General features: G+C 40.0%; 1 long non-coding RNA gene across 1 annotated transcript; it reads right to left on the minus strand.

The window, feature by feature from the left end:
* Positions 1-3,902: 3,902 nt before the first annotated feature.
* On the minus strand, positions 3,903-16,025 carry LOC308496716. Its single transcript, XR_013993216.1, has 3 exons — positions 15,854-16,025; positions 7,521-7,599; positions 3,903-5,741 (listed from the first exon to the last, which is right to left on the minus strand). It is a non-coding gene; the product is annotated as an uncharacterized lncRNA (long non-coding RNA).
* Between the last annotated feature and the right edge of the window lie 402 nt (positions 16,026-16,427).

The following is a 16,427-nucleotide window of genomic DNA, read 5'->3' on the forward strand; positions in this document are numbered from 1 at the left end:
GGTAATTTTGATTGGTTCCAGCTTGGCTTCCCAGCTGAAACAACCAACATGGACCCAAATGACGCCAAACATCTTAGCAATGTGAATGGTTCTGTCTACTAGCAAGTGGACTTATGGTTCTTCAACTGTCCATGAAAGAAGTCATAAGCTAGCCTACCTCACCAAACGGATGTGAGGATGGGGGGGCCGCGTAGCATTGCAGTTAAGGAGTCATTCTGACGGTTTTCAAATCTCCGCTCAATTGCTTACTAGCTGTGTGGATTGGGCAAATTACAAACACTTCTCTGTGCTCATTCCTCATCTACTGCAATGGGGATAATAATTCTAACCCATAAATGAGAAAGTTTGTGTTGAGAATTTGACATTCATCACAAAGACTCAATTTAGTAATGACTTAACAAATGTTTACTATTTTTCATTTTCATCAAATAAAATAAGTTCTAAAACAATTTATAAATTTTAAAGCTTTCAAGAATGGGAAAGATTTTTTTCGTAGAGACAGTAGGGTGGATTGGAAAAAGTATTGGACTTGGAGTCTCTGTTTTCATCTTACATCCAATACCAATTAGTTCTGTTACTCAAAGCAAGCCTCTTAACCTCCAAGAAGTCTTGGTTTCCTTTTACTTTAATAATGCGTGTGTTACCTATCATAGGGTTCTGAAAATAAAAGGGATGATTCGTGCGAAACTATTTTGTAAAGTATAATGCTTTACAAAAAAGGAAAGGTATTAATTAGTTGTTATCATTAGTAGATTAAATAACCATACTTCATTTATGTGTGCTGATCAGTATGAATACTCAATTCATTCCATCAAAACCTTATTTGCACAGGTTCCAGGATTTAATTGCCTCAGAGGATGCTGAGTAGCCCCCTGAAGAGAAGCAAAGTCCTGGGTTACTTTACATTGGCTTGGGCTTTGGAAATGGGTGGCAGTAACTGAATGGAATCACTACAGAGCTTTACACATTCACTATTTATTTTGGTTAGGACAACCACTGGGTGAGGGTGGGCTTTGGAGGGGTGGAGGTAGAGTAGCCAGGTCAGTGGTTAAACTATGAATTTCCAGCTCTAATGAATTCTTTCAGCCCTCTTCATTTCTAATAAATGTCCATCTTGGACTGCATCTCCTCAAAGGTGCCCACCCCAGCCCTCCTCAGTCCAGCAAAGCTCAGTCATTCGTACGGAAGGTTCATTAAAAAAAAAAAACAGAGCTTTGAAAGGCAGGACAGAAACAAATTCTGACTTGACCTCAAACTGCTCCTGAAGCCCAGGGTTCCTGTTCCCACTCTGCATGTCAGTCTCAGCTTCCCAGGCTGGCAAGATGGGAGCAGAGTTCGCTGCACCCTTCAATCAGGTGTGCCGCGTTAGGCTGCAAGGATGAGCCATCTGTTACGTGAGCTCATTACATCTGTTTCTTTAGGCTATTTGTGTTCCTTTACAGAACTTAGTTCTATTTGGACCCAAGTGAAGCAAGGACTTTATGTCAACATCTCCTTCATCTGGCATATCAGAAAGAGCCCTCACATCCCCACACCCTGTTCCCTTTCCTTCCATTGGTCTTTTGTGTGCTTTTAATTTTTTGGAGATTACATTCATTTACTTAAAAGTTCAATTTAGGTATTGGAAATTGGAATTGTTGCTTGAAAAGGGGCACAAAACTTTTGCTCCTAACTTTTGCTCTGAATATCCAGTTGGTGTAGCCATTGTGCTATATATACCTCAGTCACAGGACAAATCTGAAGTCTGGGGTAAGTTTTCCACCTGCAAGGTGCAATGTATAGCTCCATAAACCAAGGTGTGTCCTTGGCCCAACTCCTCCTGGTCTGTGACAATCATAGTAGATGGAACTGGCTCCAGTTCTGGCTCAGGCCTTGGGGCTCTGAGCAAGGGCTTTGCCTGTCACTATGGCTCCCAGGAATCCTTATGTCAACAACCTTGGGGAATAAGGCACTTTTGGATCACCTGAAAAATGAAATGTAGCACTGGTATATTACAGAAGGTGGGGATTTTTCTTTCACTTCACAGAGTATCAACATGTAACTTGGAAATCATATTTAAAATACACGTATACTTTCAGTGCTATTGATGTGGATTTAAAAGGTAGGGAACCACTACAGGTTCTTGCTACTGTTTTTTAACTGAAAGTATTCACCCTCTCTGAATCCTTTATTTAATCGGGGTGCAGGGGCGGTCAGAAATCTGCCTTCTATTATGAAAGCACAGGCATTTTCTTTTCAAGTGCATTACATTCAAAGTAAAGATATATTTGCATTTGGAATTTATCTCTGTTTAAATGGACTCACTATATTAACATCTGATGTAATTATTTTGCAGCAGTGTACCTGGGAATGAAGCTGTGGTTTTCAGTCTTCCAGCTAGCCTGCCCAGCAGAGTGGATTCAGACAGTGGAAGCAGAGTGTCTTAAGTAATCTGTAACAAGGTCCCATTTCTCTTGCAGCAGGAGGTTTTCAGTAAGAGAAACTGCTCCTTTTTGACTTTGAGAAATAATTATCTTGTAAAAATTAAAAACCCTGAGAGATTTTGGCATAAAAGTTCTGCTAAGTAGCAAAAATGCATTTGGTCCCTGTGAACTCTTTCATCTCAATGTTGCCAGATTCCCAACAAATTTAGAGTAGATTCCTACAAAGAATTTTATACAGAAGTATAAACTCTTCAACAATTCCAGCCCAGGGAATCATGAGAAGATTAACCAATCACCCTTTCTTCTTTCTTCTAGTTTTAATAAGAAGGCAGTTTGGCATCATGATTGATTTGCAAGCGTGCCTCATGCGGCTGCTATCAACTGAATATCACCTAATTTCAGGCTGATCAAGCAGAAGATCAGTGCTAAGACTTACTTCTGTTACTACAAACTTGTTGTCAGTGATAACAAGATGAAAAGGTTCTCCTCATTTTCTTTCCAGGTTCCTTCCTGTCTGGCTCACTGAAACACTCATGATTTTAGATAAGAGAGCTGCGTCATTTCAGGTTTAGAAATGGGAAGTGCAGCACTGACATCCCTTACATTGTGGTTGCTAGTTTATCCCTTATGGTGTATTTCGGAGAAACTTAGGTGCAGCAGAGAAACTTAGGTACACAGGACTGTGTGAGTATATCTTAACTCCCATTTGGATCATTGGCACTTAGGGTCAATACAAAGGAAACAAATACAGACCTATTAATAGATTCTCATCATGGTCTAACACCCTATGCATCTGAAATGACCTATGAAACATTGTTCACTTTCTTAAGACATGCTACCAAGCCATAGGCTCTTCACCAATGAGATCATGGTAGACAGTCTCCTGGAATGCTTTCGCTCCTTGAGGGATGGGCTGTTCTATGTGGCTGACCTGCTTCTGGAGGGTGGTATGTCTGGGATAAGCACCTCCAGAGACAGTATCACCTGGAAGTTCTGCCCTGGCTCCTACCATCCCAGAGCAGACCGCAGTATTCCATGCCCCTTGAACTTGGTAATTTGGACTACTGCTCTTCCTTGAAAACATTCCTTTTGTCCTCTATCTTTCGTTGTAGACAGCCTACAGGTGACCTGCAGACCAGGTTCTATACCGTGTTTCCCCGAAAATAAGACCTAGCCGGACCATCAGCTCTAATGTGTCTTTTGGAGCAAAAATTAATATAAGAGCCAGTCTTATTTTACTATAATTATTTTACTATAAGACTGAGTCATAATATAATATAATATAATATAATATAATATAATATAATACAGGATCTTATATTAATTTTTTCTCCAAACGACACATAAGAGCTGATGGTCTGGCTAAGTCTTATTTTCGGGGAAACATGATATTACTAATATTTATAAGATAATTTTATTAGTTACATTAGGTTTGACTCTGATACAAATTAACCTGCAGATCCCAAAGTTGATTTATTTGAGACCACAAAAAAAATTTATTTCCTGCATATGCTACATGTCCATTGCAAGTCAAGGGTAGGGGTGTGTGTGTTGGGGGAAATTCTGCTCTGTCAATCACTCAAGGATCCAGGCTGATGCATGCTCTACCATCTATAGCTGTAACTTCTAGAACACATGACTCCTTTGGTTATCTTGGCAGGAAACAGAGAGACTGGATGTCTCCCCTGCTCTTCAGTGCGTCAACACTTCAGCCAAGGAGTGATAGGTGTCATTTCAGCTCACACCCCATTGGCCTATACGTTATATGGCCTCACCCAACCACAGAGGGCTGGGCACTCTAGTCTTCTGGGTGCCTGCAAAGAGAAAAACCAGTACTAGTGAGTACTAGTAATATTAACTGTAATGCCTATGTTTTTGTTTCAGGCAAAGATTATTCATTTATTTCATAGAATGAATAAACACCAGGCACCACAGGGAAGATCTCACTCGGAGCGGTGAGATGTTTCGTGAATCTCAGTAAGTTTTCCTCTGTAGTCTGTAGTCCTCTGAACATGTGGGGTTTAGAAGTTTTTCTTTTTCTCTTACTGAAGAGATCAAAAACCAAAAATGTGTCGAGTAGCACTGTCTTAGATAGCCAAGCTACATGGCAGCAAATAGGGAACCCTGAATAGTGGGGCCATGCCACATTGAAACAGCCTCTAGCTAATTGACCCCATGGCAGTTTGTGGTCCCGTCCACCCTCCAGGCATGCAGATTCAGCCTTAGTCTGCACTTACAATTCATCTTTAGCATGGCAGGCTACGCCAGCTCTGAGATGCCAGAATTTAACTTACTGGAACAGAAACCACATCAAAAAGCCAGTCACATGACAGTGCCAAGGAACTCAAACCCCACATCAGAACGCTTTGGCTAGTGTAGAAGTCCTAAAAAGTAATGTGTGTTCTGCACTGGGAATTAAGAACATGTGGGCCCAGGCCTAAGTACAGCCTATCCTTACAGTGTTTTGAATTAGGAATGGAGACACTTGGGCTTTAGTGGCCAGAATTGACCTGGCTGTGAGATAGAGGCCACATTTATTGCATCTAACTTCTACAGAACTTAAATGACCTGCACACAAGAGGTACTGAAGAATATTTTTCTTGATAATGTTATGAGGTCTGACAATTAAGTTCGCGAACTTGTTGCACTGCTGTTGCTAACATGTTTTGATATCAGAGGGATTATTCTTTATGAATTTGTACCAACTGGACAAACAGTTAACCAAGTTTACTATTTGGAAGTACTGAAAAGGCTGCATGAAAAAGTTAGATGACCTGAACTTTTCGCCAACAATTCATGGCTCTTGCATCATGACAATGCACCAGTTCATACGGCACTGTCTGTGAGGGAGTTTTTAGCCAGTAAACAAATCACTGTAATGGAATACCCTCCCTACTCACCTGATCTGGCCCCCAATGACTTCTTTCTTTACCCAAAAATAAAAGAAATATTGAAAGGAAGACATTTTGATGACATTCAGGACATCAAGGATAATGAGATGACAGCTCTGATGGCCATTCCAGAAAAAGAGTTCCAAAATTGCTTTGAAGGTGGACTAAGCACTGACCTCAGTGCATAACTTCCCAAGGGAAGTACTTCGAAGGTTACCATAGTGATATTCAGCAATGAGGTATGTAGCACTTTTTCTAGGATGAGTTCGCAAACTTAATTGTCTGACCTTGTATGTTATGTGACTTATGGTGATAGGGATAAAACTTGGTTAATTTTACTCTGTTGGTTCTTTAGAGGATATAAACATAGCCAGTTGCTGCTTTAACTTCTTGGCAGTGAATAGAAAATGCTGGTCATTTTCAGGATCTGAGGAACACAAACAAGCTTTAGTTATCAGCAACAACGGTAATAACTTGCACATTTATTGTATGCCTACTCAGCTCTAAGGCACTGTTTGAAGAACTTTACACAGATTATTTCATTTAATCCTCACACCTACCTATTATCCGACCTATACAAATGAGGAAACTGAACCTTAAATAATTTAAGGAAATTGTCCAAAAATCACAAATTTGAGAAGTAGTGGAGCTGCGATCTAACATAGTTCTGTCTGATTGCAAAGTCTTGATATGTTTCTAAAATAATTTCCTTTTAACAACAAAACTGATAGAAAAAAATTAAAAATACAAAAATGAAGAAATGCAATAAATACCATTTGCAATTCACTATCCAGAGATATTTGCTGTCACAATTTGATGTATGTATATCTTGAACTTTTTCTATTCAGATATTACGCACAAGTGACTTGAATTTCCTCAGGCTACCCTTCTTCTTGGCCTGGGTCAGCCTTCAGTGTACATCAACAAATATCACTCAGAATCATCTCTGAAAGAACGCAATCCAACACCAGAAAGAATTTCTGAATAATGCAGATTTTACCGAACAGTTTGTGGCAATCTAGAGATTTCCTGTGGCCGATATAACAAAATTATCTCCCACCCACCTGTTTAAACAACTCCTCCTCTCTCCTTGTGCCTTATTGAGCCATCTCTTCCTTTTCTCATTAAAACCAATTTTTCATTACCTTGATTTTTCTAATTTGTACCCTCACCCACCACTCTATTCAGGAAAACAGGTTCTTCTCAGTATCCTTTCTTCTTAATGGCAGAAGTTAGGATAGTAAATAATGAAAAATTTATTCTTGTCTCTCTCGCACATTTTTGTACAAAAATGGGTTTATACTGTTCAGTAACCCACTTTATTTTTCTCAAGAGCATATTATGTTATTAATATAGGAAAAGTTTTTAAGCTCTGTGTTTATTTTACTTGATTGGTGAGGAAAAAAAAGCAGGTATCAACCTATGCACTCTGAAATTTCTGGTAAGAATGCTGTTACAATCATATCCTTTTGAGTCATAAGACTCATTCTGATTATATTTAGGTTAGTATTCAACATATTTTGGTTTAAAGTATAATATATAAAAGAAATTTTTGTACAAGTCACCAAGACCTGACCAGATAACTGTTTTATTTCTACTATTAACCAAACTGTTTTGTTAAGCAAGATAAAGCAGTGGCACCCGTAAGAGTTAGACTCTATTTCTCCCTGCATTATCCTGCATATATTCTTTGGATGGCTTTGGAGTGAAAAAGCCATTAAGAGAAAAACCTGAGCCTCATTTCTGATGAAACAGCTTCAGGGACGTACACCAGTGGGAACAGATCTGCTTTTGATGGCCAAGAATTTCTTGTAAGAGAATTGAGCCCCAGTCGGGGTTGAGCTGCTAGTACACACTCTGTTTATTTAAATTAGTGGTCTCATACCATGTGATGGATTAAAGATGGCCACAAATTCTTTGATAGACCACTCAATGAGAGATGGGATGTATGCCTCCACCCCTTCAATCTTGGATGGACTCTTAGATTGCTTTGACCAATACAATATGATGGAAGTGACACTATTTTCTTGCTCTAGACCTTAAAAGACTGACAAATTCTACTTCATCTTTTGGAACATTCCCTCTTGGAAGCCAGCCTCCATTTCGTGAGGAATCCCAAGCACCCCAACAGAGAAGCGATACAGAGAAGAACTGAGACCTCCCCCTTCCCTAACATCCAACAACCCAGGGTGAGGTCCCAACTCACCAGCACCAACTTGCCAGCACGTGAGTAAGCCATCTTGGAAGTGAATCTGCTAGATCTAGTTGAGTTGCTCCAACTGATGCTGTTTGGGGCAAAGGTAAATTGCAGAGGTGAGTGCTTCACAGATTTCTGATCTTCAAGATTGTGAACAAAACAAAGTGGTATTTTAAGCCACTCAGTTTTGGGTTGTTACACAGCCATAGATAACCAGAATACACCTTTATCATCAAAAACATTTTAGCAAGCTTTGTATGTTTATTTGTTGTATACTGTCCAGTTATATTATATACATTATAAAACATATCAGAAATAGAAAATATAAAAGGGTTATTTATAAATAGAAATTCTAAAATTTTCTTCTTATAGCCCAGTGGTTTGTTTTGAACATATACACACTTTGGTAACCGTCGATCTAGAATACATGATGCTTGAGTTGCAATTCACTGTCCATAATAATCTTGCAATACTAGTCAAGTGTTTAAAAACGGAGAGTGTATAGATAGCACATGGTGCAAGAAGAGATAATTAACCACACATGACGGAGAGCCGAATTTGACCCAAACAAGAATACCCAAACTATAAGAATAGAATAACAATTCTTGCCATTTCTATAGTTTTCCATTTTCAATTACCTAACGACCGACACATTTAAAAAAGGTTTTCTTGTTTTATCTTGTTTAAGAAAAAACATGGGGTTAAGAGTGAATCATTTACTTGAATCTTGCTGTGGCATAGGGATAATTTAGACATGCTAGTCCAAAGCCATTCCACAAAATATGAATATTATTCCAGGTGAGTAAATAAAGGTCCACATCATTATTTTAATAAATACATTAGCATATTTATTAAATTAATTAAATAATATTGCAATAGATAGACATCTTTTTTTGACCTATAACTTATCATTGGATATTCAGGTGTTTCCCAGTTTTTGGTGATTATAACAGTCATTCTTATAGATAAATCTTTGCACATATCCCTTTTTATTTAATATTTCCTTCAGATGCATTCCTAAAACTAGAATTGTTGGTTACAAACAAGCATGGGATATAAATAAGCAATGTCAAGTTTCTGTCCAGAAAGTTTGCACCAAGATATAATTTCTCCAACAGTGTTCATTTCCTAGCACCCTCAATACTATATTATAGTATTATTATAATTTAAAAAGTATTATAATTTAATATTATAATTTATATTATATATTTAAATATAATATTTAAATATATTTAAATATTATAATTAATATTTAAATTAATTAAATTATAATTTAAAAAGTAATTTTGTCAATTTAATATAAAGATTGTGCTATACATATAAGTATTTTATGTATTAAATTTACCCTTTGAGTTTTGGCTTTTTGCCTATTTTTTCTATTTATTTTTATAAACTGCCTTAGATTTTTTTGTGTAGGGAGGGATAAAGCATACTACAAATAAACAGTTTTAAAGAGGTAATTTCTTAATTCTGGGAGAGAGAGAAATGGCGGTTTTATTAGTCAATAACTTCTTTCATTTGCAAGTGTCATAAACAGAACTCCAACTGGCTTAAGCAAAAAAGAAATTTATTGGCTCAGTGAAGTTTCAGGCACAGCTGGACTCAATGGTTCAAATAATAACATCAGAACTCTCTCCATCTCTCAGCTCTGGTTGCCTTTGCTTACTTTCATTCCCAGTCATACTCTTGCTTTATGTCAGCAAGGACCCAGAGAAAGAAAGTGGATCTTTCCAAAGAGCCTTAACAAAAGGCCCAGAGAAGACTGATTGGCCAGCTTAGGTCATGTGCCCATGCCCTAGCCAATCACTGTGGTCAGGATAATAGAAAACTCTGATTGGCCGGGCGTTAGTCCATCTCTTCAGTTAGGGACATTGTGGGTTCTGCTACAGCCAAACTAAATGAATATTATAGAATTGGGGGCTTGGGTGATACCCAAAAGAGGGATGCTGAGCAGAGAAAGAGCACATGTCCACTTGAGCTGATGTGATGGGGTTTGACCAACACACAGCTCTCTCTGGGTCTTAATGAAACATGGCAGGAGCCAGGAAACCTGGGATTAGTGAGTCCTACCTTTTCACTTGCACTTGCAGGAGCTCTGAGTTTCAGATATCTCATTTATCAAAGGGAAGATTAATCCCCTTTCTACCTACCTCAAATGATTCTGGTGAGGCTCAAATGAGATTATGAATTTGAAAGTGCTTGCCAAAAACACTGTATCACATAAATATATGCTGCATACAAATAAAACTAAAACCAGTAAATTCTGTGTATTCCCAATTGTAGTTTTGACTTCTCAAGGGAGTGTTCATGCAAATGAAAAAAATCAATGCATCGTGGCTCTAAGGCCTACATCCCCCTTAACACTGACTCTGTCTAAAGCAGTTCATTTTAATTGTGCTGGAAGTCATGTTGAACTGTTGTCCTCAGGAAGCAGGAAAGGGTAGTGACCATAATCACCACTAAAATTTGGAAATAGTATTGACGTCACACCATTCTAGTGTCTTTCTAGGAAAATTTGTATCCTGTCTGTCTTTGCTTTCCATTTAATCAATAAGCCTCTAACCTTCCCTAGCACCGGAATGGCCCACAGTTCAGTGTGAAGTAGCAGGAAGCACCCAAGTGCATCTGGGCAGCTCTGGAATTGCGTTGCTGCTGAATCCCAGCTCAGGACAGGGCCAAAGAAAGAAGCCAGGCAGGGGGGCTTTCTGATAGGCTGAGGTCTTCTGGTTGGAAAATTTGTTTGGAAAAAGCCACACGCAGGCAGGCAAGGAATTATGCATGAGGCCTCATGCTTGCCCACTTACCCAGGGAAATCCACACTAATTGTTCTCAGCCAACAGCATAGAATAGTTCATGCTCTGCATTACACATGAGGGCACAACTTTCACAGATATCTCGGCTCACACCTGCCAGGGTATGGAAGGAGATGAGAGCCCTGCCAAAGGACGTTACAGCCAGCCTGAAACCTGGGAATGCTCACATGTAGGAGGCCACTCTCTGCAGATGGTGGTTTGAGAGATGTATCAGCTCCCCAAATGCAATCCCCTCCCTCCAGTCAAACCCACCAGGTTACTGCCTAAAATTCCCATAACTTAGACAATTCTTCAAGAGGTATTATCTCCAAAAAGCCCTGTTATAATGCACATATTAGGAAAGGGTAGAGTAGTCGAGGAAAAAGGCTAACAAACCCATTAAACCATTATCCTCCAAGAATTGTAATCTGTCGGGGAGGGTGGGAGCAGAGAGGGCAATTAAGTAGGGACCAAAGTGAGGACACCAGATACTGGGGGGGGGATGCAGTCTTGAAGATTAATTTTGCCTTTCTCAGAGGCTGGTCTCTATATGTGAAAAATTACTTAAAATGCATCTCCACAGACCATCCCATCTCCAGGCACTTGGTCACGTCTGACCTCATCTCTTGATTTAAATACAGAGGAGAAGACAACAGCCTTCGTCTGTCATTTTGACTGCGGATTTTGCTAAATGATTGTTTATATCTTAATGCCCTGTTGGAAACTTCTGAGATTTGAGGTTCCCTGGCTGGAACTGGTTTTCAGTACAAATCTATAAAAACAAAATCTGAGTTTTCTTGATTTCCAGATGGTATCTGTTAACGTTAGCACTGCTGTTTCAGGAACACTTTCAAGCTTATTTTCTTCTCCTAAACAAAATGAAGTTCTGGCCCCGAGGGCAGCTTCCCTCCATTTTGTGTTGCTGAGATTCTTGGTCGCCTGTTCTTTCGCTTCTTCTTCCCAATTCTTCTTTTGCATTTTCTTCCCAGTTCTTCTTTTGCCTGTGATTAGTGACTAGAACTGTACTTGCTGACTGTCAATTCACTGCTTTCATTGGCTGTGGTGCACCCATTCAAGGAATCTGTATTACCTCATGACATATGGCACAGTGCACACTTTCAAAGCCAAGAACTGGAAAGTTTCTCTTTTGGCAACATTTATCCCAGTCACCCAGGCAATTTCCACATGCAACACTTTCCATCCTCATTGAGCACAATGTTTAGAGGGTTTTAAATAAAAGACCTCTCAGGTTTTCAGGCCTGGCCAAAAACAGCCATCTCCACCAGATGCCAAGACAACTGATCAGTTCAACTAATTTGGTCTGAAGCATCAGTTAATGCAGAGGAATTCAGGCAGCTCAGTTCTCATTATATGGGTAGCCTTAATAACAGATTTTCTCTCCCAGGTTGACATTTAACCCAGTTATAAAATCAAGCAATGAGACAGTCAGCTTTTGTAATAGTAAGCCTTCTGCTACTGAAAAGAAATGCAACCAGTGCTGTCCCTGAGAGGAAGACAAGAGTTATCATTGGGAAGGATGGCTCAGTAGCCAGGGCTGCAGAGTGGAATCCAGGCAGTAGGGACCTAAATGGCAGTCACAGATTGACCTCAGAGAGACATGCAGCCACAGGGGACCCAAGTCAATTCATTGGGGAGTGCTCTGAGCTCTGGTCAAGCCATGAGAGGTCAGATCACGTATAAACAGCTTCTGCTTCACCTGAGAAGGCCATCAGGGAAAATAGCAACCAAGAAGATATAGGAAAGCTTGCTGGACCTCCAAGGATGCAGTCCTCACATGTAAGCCACACACAGCTTTTCCTCTGTATCCCAGATGCTATCTTAGGGTGACATAGAGGAGGAACATTTTTACCCACGAGACATCGAACTCTACTTAAAGGGATGGTTTAAATTACTGAAGCTCTCAACTAGGTTGAACAGTTAGTTGCTTTTTGTCTTCTAATCTTTGGGTGAAGAGGGCTCAGGGGAAGGCCAGTGAAATTATAGACACAATAAACTAATTGTATCTTCTTTGCACAGCTCCGCTATAGTATGGGCTAATCTGTCATCTTGCTTCAGGAAAAGTAGGACCTGATTGCTCTGCTCCTTATCGCACACTGTTCCTACACCTTGATCTGCACACAGAACCCTCTGGGCTTTTGCTTTTGCCCATGCCCTCCCTGCTGATGACTGGCTGTCATTGTACTCCATCCACTCCTGAATACATAGACTCGGGCTCCTCTGTCCCATGCTTACAATTGCTGCAAGTGGCTCACATGTTTGGTGTTTGCTTATCTCTCCTCTGTGCATTCTCTTCCCAAATCCTGTCCCTTTGGTAGTTCTCCTCTGTTCTCTTCCACAGTTCCAGGGGGCGGCAGGGCCAGACCTCAGATTCAGACTGACCCTAAAGCACTGAAGGAGAACGCAGAAAGAAATCCTTGAGGAGAGTCTCAAAGCTACATGCCAACTAACAAAATGCAGGCTTCTTGGGACATCTCATGTAGAAACAGTATATCTAGAATTAAGTCAACAATAGATCTGGAATTAAGGCCAAGAAAAGAAAAATGGCCTATTTTGTTTCTAACGTTTTCCTTCTAAGGACAGCACCTCCTCTTTCACCTCATCCCCAATCTTACTCTACCCTCCCTGGCATACTTTTCTTCTTTTTTGTTTGCATATTTTGTTCCTAAGGACTTGTAATGAAAAGAATTACAATAGCTAACACTTATTGAGCACTTAATGTGTGCCCAGCCCTGTGTTAAGTGCTTGCCATCTGAAGCCACATATATCCTCTGAGGTTAAAACATACTTGGGATTGAAAACTAAGAGGAGGAAACTGTGGTAGGGGATGTGGAAAGGCAGATGGAAGATGCTGGGTTGGAATATGAACAAGACACATCTTCTCACAAAATAATGCTGGACTCTCCTCCTTTCTAGCTAATTTCCATTGGACTCTCCTCCTTTCTAGCTAATTTCCAAACTTTCCTCTTCCTTTTGCTGCCAAAATCCTCTTCATTGTGGCCGACACTCAATGCCTCCATCTCTTATTCCCTTAACCACTGACTTCCACGTCCACAATTTTATTGAAACTTCTCTCATTAAGGTCACCATGACTTTCTTTAATCAAATACAATGGCTTTTTCCCTTAGTCCTTATCCTTTCTGACCTCAAGGCAATATTTGACATTGTTAATTACCTACCTTGTGTACACACTTCCCTATCTTCCTCTCTTCTGCTTGGTTATTTGCTGGGTCCTCCAAGCTCTGTTGTGTGCAGGGTTTCTGACAGGGCTCCTCTCACTTAGGCATCTCCTCTCTCCTGGTTTGAACCAGCAGATCTCTGTATGACTCCCAAATTGACCTCTCCAGACCAGATGCTGCCCCTGTGCTCCTAGATGCTCTATGATTTTCCCACACCTTCCACATCCAAAAATAAATGTCTTCTTCCCTCAAGTTAGTTTCTTTTCTAAACATCCCCATTCCCAAAGTGTGTCTAAGGCAAATACAAATCTAAAGCTTTGAACTCATCTCCTCCTCCCCCTTTCACTCTATACACCCACCCCCCAAACTGCTGCTGCTACTAAACTCTCTCACTTTTGACCCTCCTCTCCATCCCACTGTTCTCTCCTAGGTTAGACCCTGCCAACCTCACACCTCCTTGGTACATTGGCCTTCTAGGTAATCTTAGAGCTTCCATTTCTCTACACCTCAATATTTTCCTAAAACATTTCATTTGAAAGCAGTTTTTGTTAATCAACACCTTCAAAATAATTTTTGATATAGAGATTCTGCTTAGAGACATCTATCCCCAGGAAATAATCAGGGATATGTGAGAACAAAGATTCATGTACAAGAATATAGAGAACAACTTAAATGGACAAGTGGGAGGGGGCATTAATAAATACATTATAGTGAGTCCACTACAAGGCGACATGGTGCGGCCATTAAAAAAATCATGATTCACAAGGATATTTGATGATATGGGGAAATGTTCATCCCATATTGTTAAATGAAAAGAGCAGACTGCAAACAGGAAGGTACACCATGACCTCTATCTCAACCCACCCTCTTCCTTGCTCATTATATTCCAGCAACATTCCTCTTCTTTCAGTTTATTAAGCTCTTTCCTTCCCCAGGGCATTTGCACATGTCAGGAAAAACTGTGAAATACTTTGAAATAAGGATAAAAAAATCATGGGTGTTCTGACCAGCTTACCCATCCTGGTTATCTCCATCTTTCATTTTATCTGAACTAGTTTACAGTTCTATAAGCTATAGATAACTGAGTAATGAAAATTATGATTTTTTTCATATGCCAGTGAATTGTGTTCAGGGGATGGACAGCTGATTTTCCTCCATCCAATTTGGCATCTATATTTTATTTCAGCATTTTTGATTGATAAGTATGGTACTTTGAATTTTCATTTGAACCAGTTGTAACATCTGACTGGTTCCCTCATTAATTACTGAGTTAAATAAAGTTTTTGGCACATGTTCATTTTATATTTGTATGAGAGTTATGATTTACCTTTTAAAAAATATGTTCTGTAACACACACACCTTCCTGTTATGTTCTTTCTCCCTTCCTTCACCTGTCTAACCTCCTCTGCTCATCCTTCAGGTCCCAGCTTAAATGTCTCACCCTCAGAGAGGCTTCCTTTATTCATAGATCAGGTCTTCCATTATTTATTCTCTTATTCATCTGCTCCTTCATAACATTTACTGCAGTTTATAATTATGTATTCTCTGTGTTTACGAATGTCTGTGAGTCAAATTACCTGTGGTTTGAATTTTCTTCTTTGCATTTCTCTTTATTTTATAAATTTTCTATAATGAATATGTGCATTTTTATAATTTTTAAATGTTATGTTTAATCACGACTTTCAAAAGGGCAAAAAAGAACCACAGTTGTTTACTGTCAATTGCCTCTTGCATCTCCACTGAGTCTCCGTCCTCCAATCACTCCTGCCCACCCAGATTGCTCCCTGACATAAACTCCTACTGCAATTAGATTCTGTTCCACGCAATTAATGTACTGAAGCATTCAGTAACAGCATAACAAGTACCTAACTGTGTGTGTAGCATGAGAAGCTGTGTGTGTGTGTGTGTGTGTGTGGTGAGACCCCAAGAATGGTAATTTGTGTTTCCGTCTCTGGAGGAGTTTGTAACTTAATGGGTGATATAGGACATAAAAGAAAAGCTAAATAACAATGGGAGGTATTATTGAACAAAGTGCCAAAGCTCTACATAATGTTCAGGCTTGAGCTCACTGAGGGCCAAAATGGTCAAATGGGAGGTTGTGTTCTCAGCCTTGCATGTTTGTTAGTCTTGTGAGTTGAACTAGAATGTAACCTCACAGAAGGAGGGACCGAGTTTTGGCTTCTGTAATATGACCCACAATACCAAACACAGCCCAGATACATGGCAGAAGCTCATTGATTCACTTACTGTCCATAATGACCAGCAGTGTCAAGTCTTAGCACTTAGCTTACTTGGGAAATGGAAGTTATACTGAGAAACACTCCCCATTCAGCAGATGTGTATCTGTACTTACCACAGAATCTTCCAACTTGTTGCCCGAAGTCATGTATTGGTGACTGCTCAATTCCTGCTGAGACTGTTTACGGAGAAGATGGAGAATCATGCAGAAGTTGATAAAATTGAGAACTCTGAGCCTGGGCTGGAGGTCTCGTGACCTCCTCCTTGGGGCCCCCTCCCTATGCAGTGAGTCGGGGAGGGCAGCTAGGGCTGCTTCCTGCAAGTGTTTCTGCTACATCGGCCCAGGGCCAGGCAGCAAGAGTGTTTCCAGGAAGGTGAGAGCCTTTGCTTAAACAGAAGCTGGAGACCAGCCACCAGCACACACCTGGTCGGGATCTCTGCTCTTCCGTCTATTCACAAGGGTGTCAAGTGTTAGAAAACAACTTGCTTATGACTCTAGTTCAGGAGCATTGAGGTCAGAGCTCTGCCATTATCCTATTGTTTTACATCATACGTAATCTGAGTCTTCTCAAGAACCTCCTTCAAAATGTCCCCATTCTCCATGGGTGAGCCTCTGGTATGGAACATAACGCCGGCCACTTCCATGTTTGAAGTATAGTCTGTGACAAAATAACTGGACCAGAGGAATT

The sequence above is a fragment of the Rhinolophus hipposideros genome (assembly GCF_964194185.1).
Source record: "Rhinolophus hipposideros genome assembly, chromosome: 4".
In the NCBI taxonomy this organism is placed as follows: Eukaryota; Metazoa; Chordata; class Mammalia; order Chiroptera; family Rhinolophidae; genus Rhinolophus; species Rhinolophus hipposideros.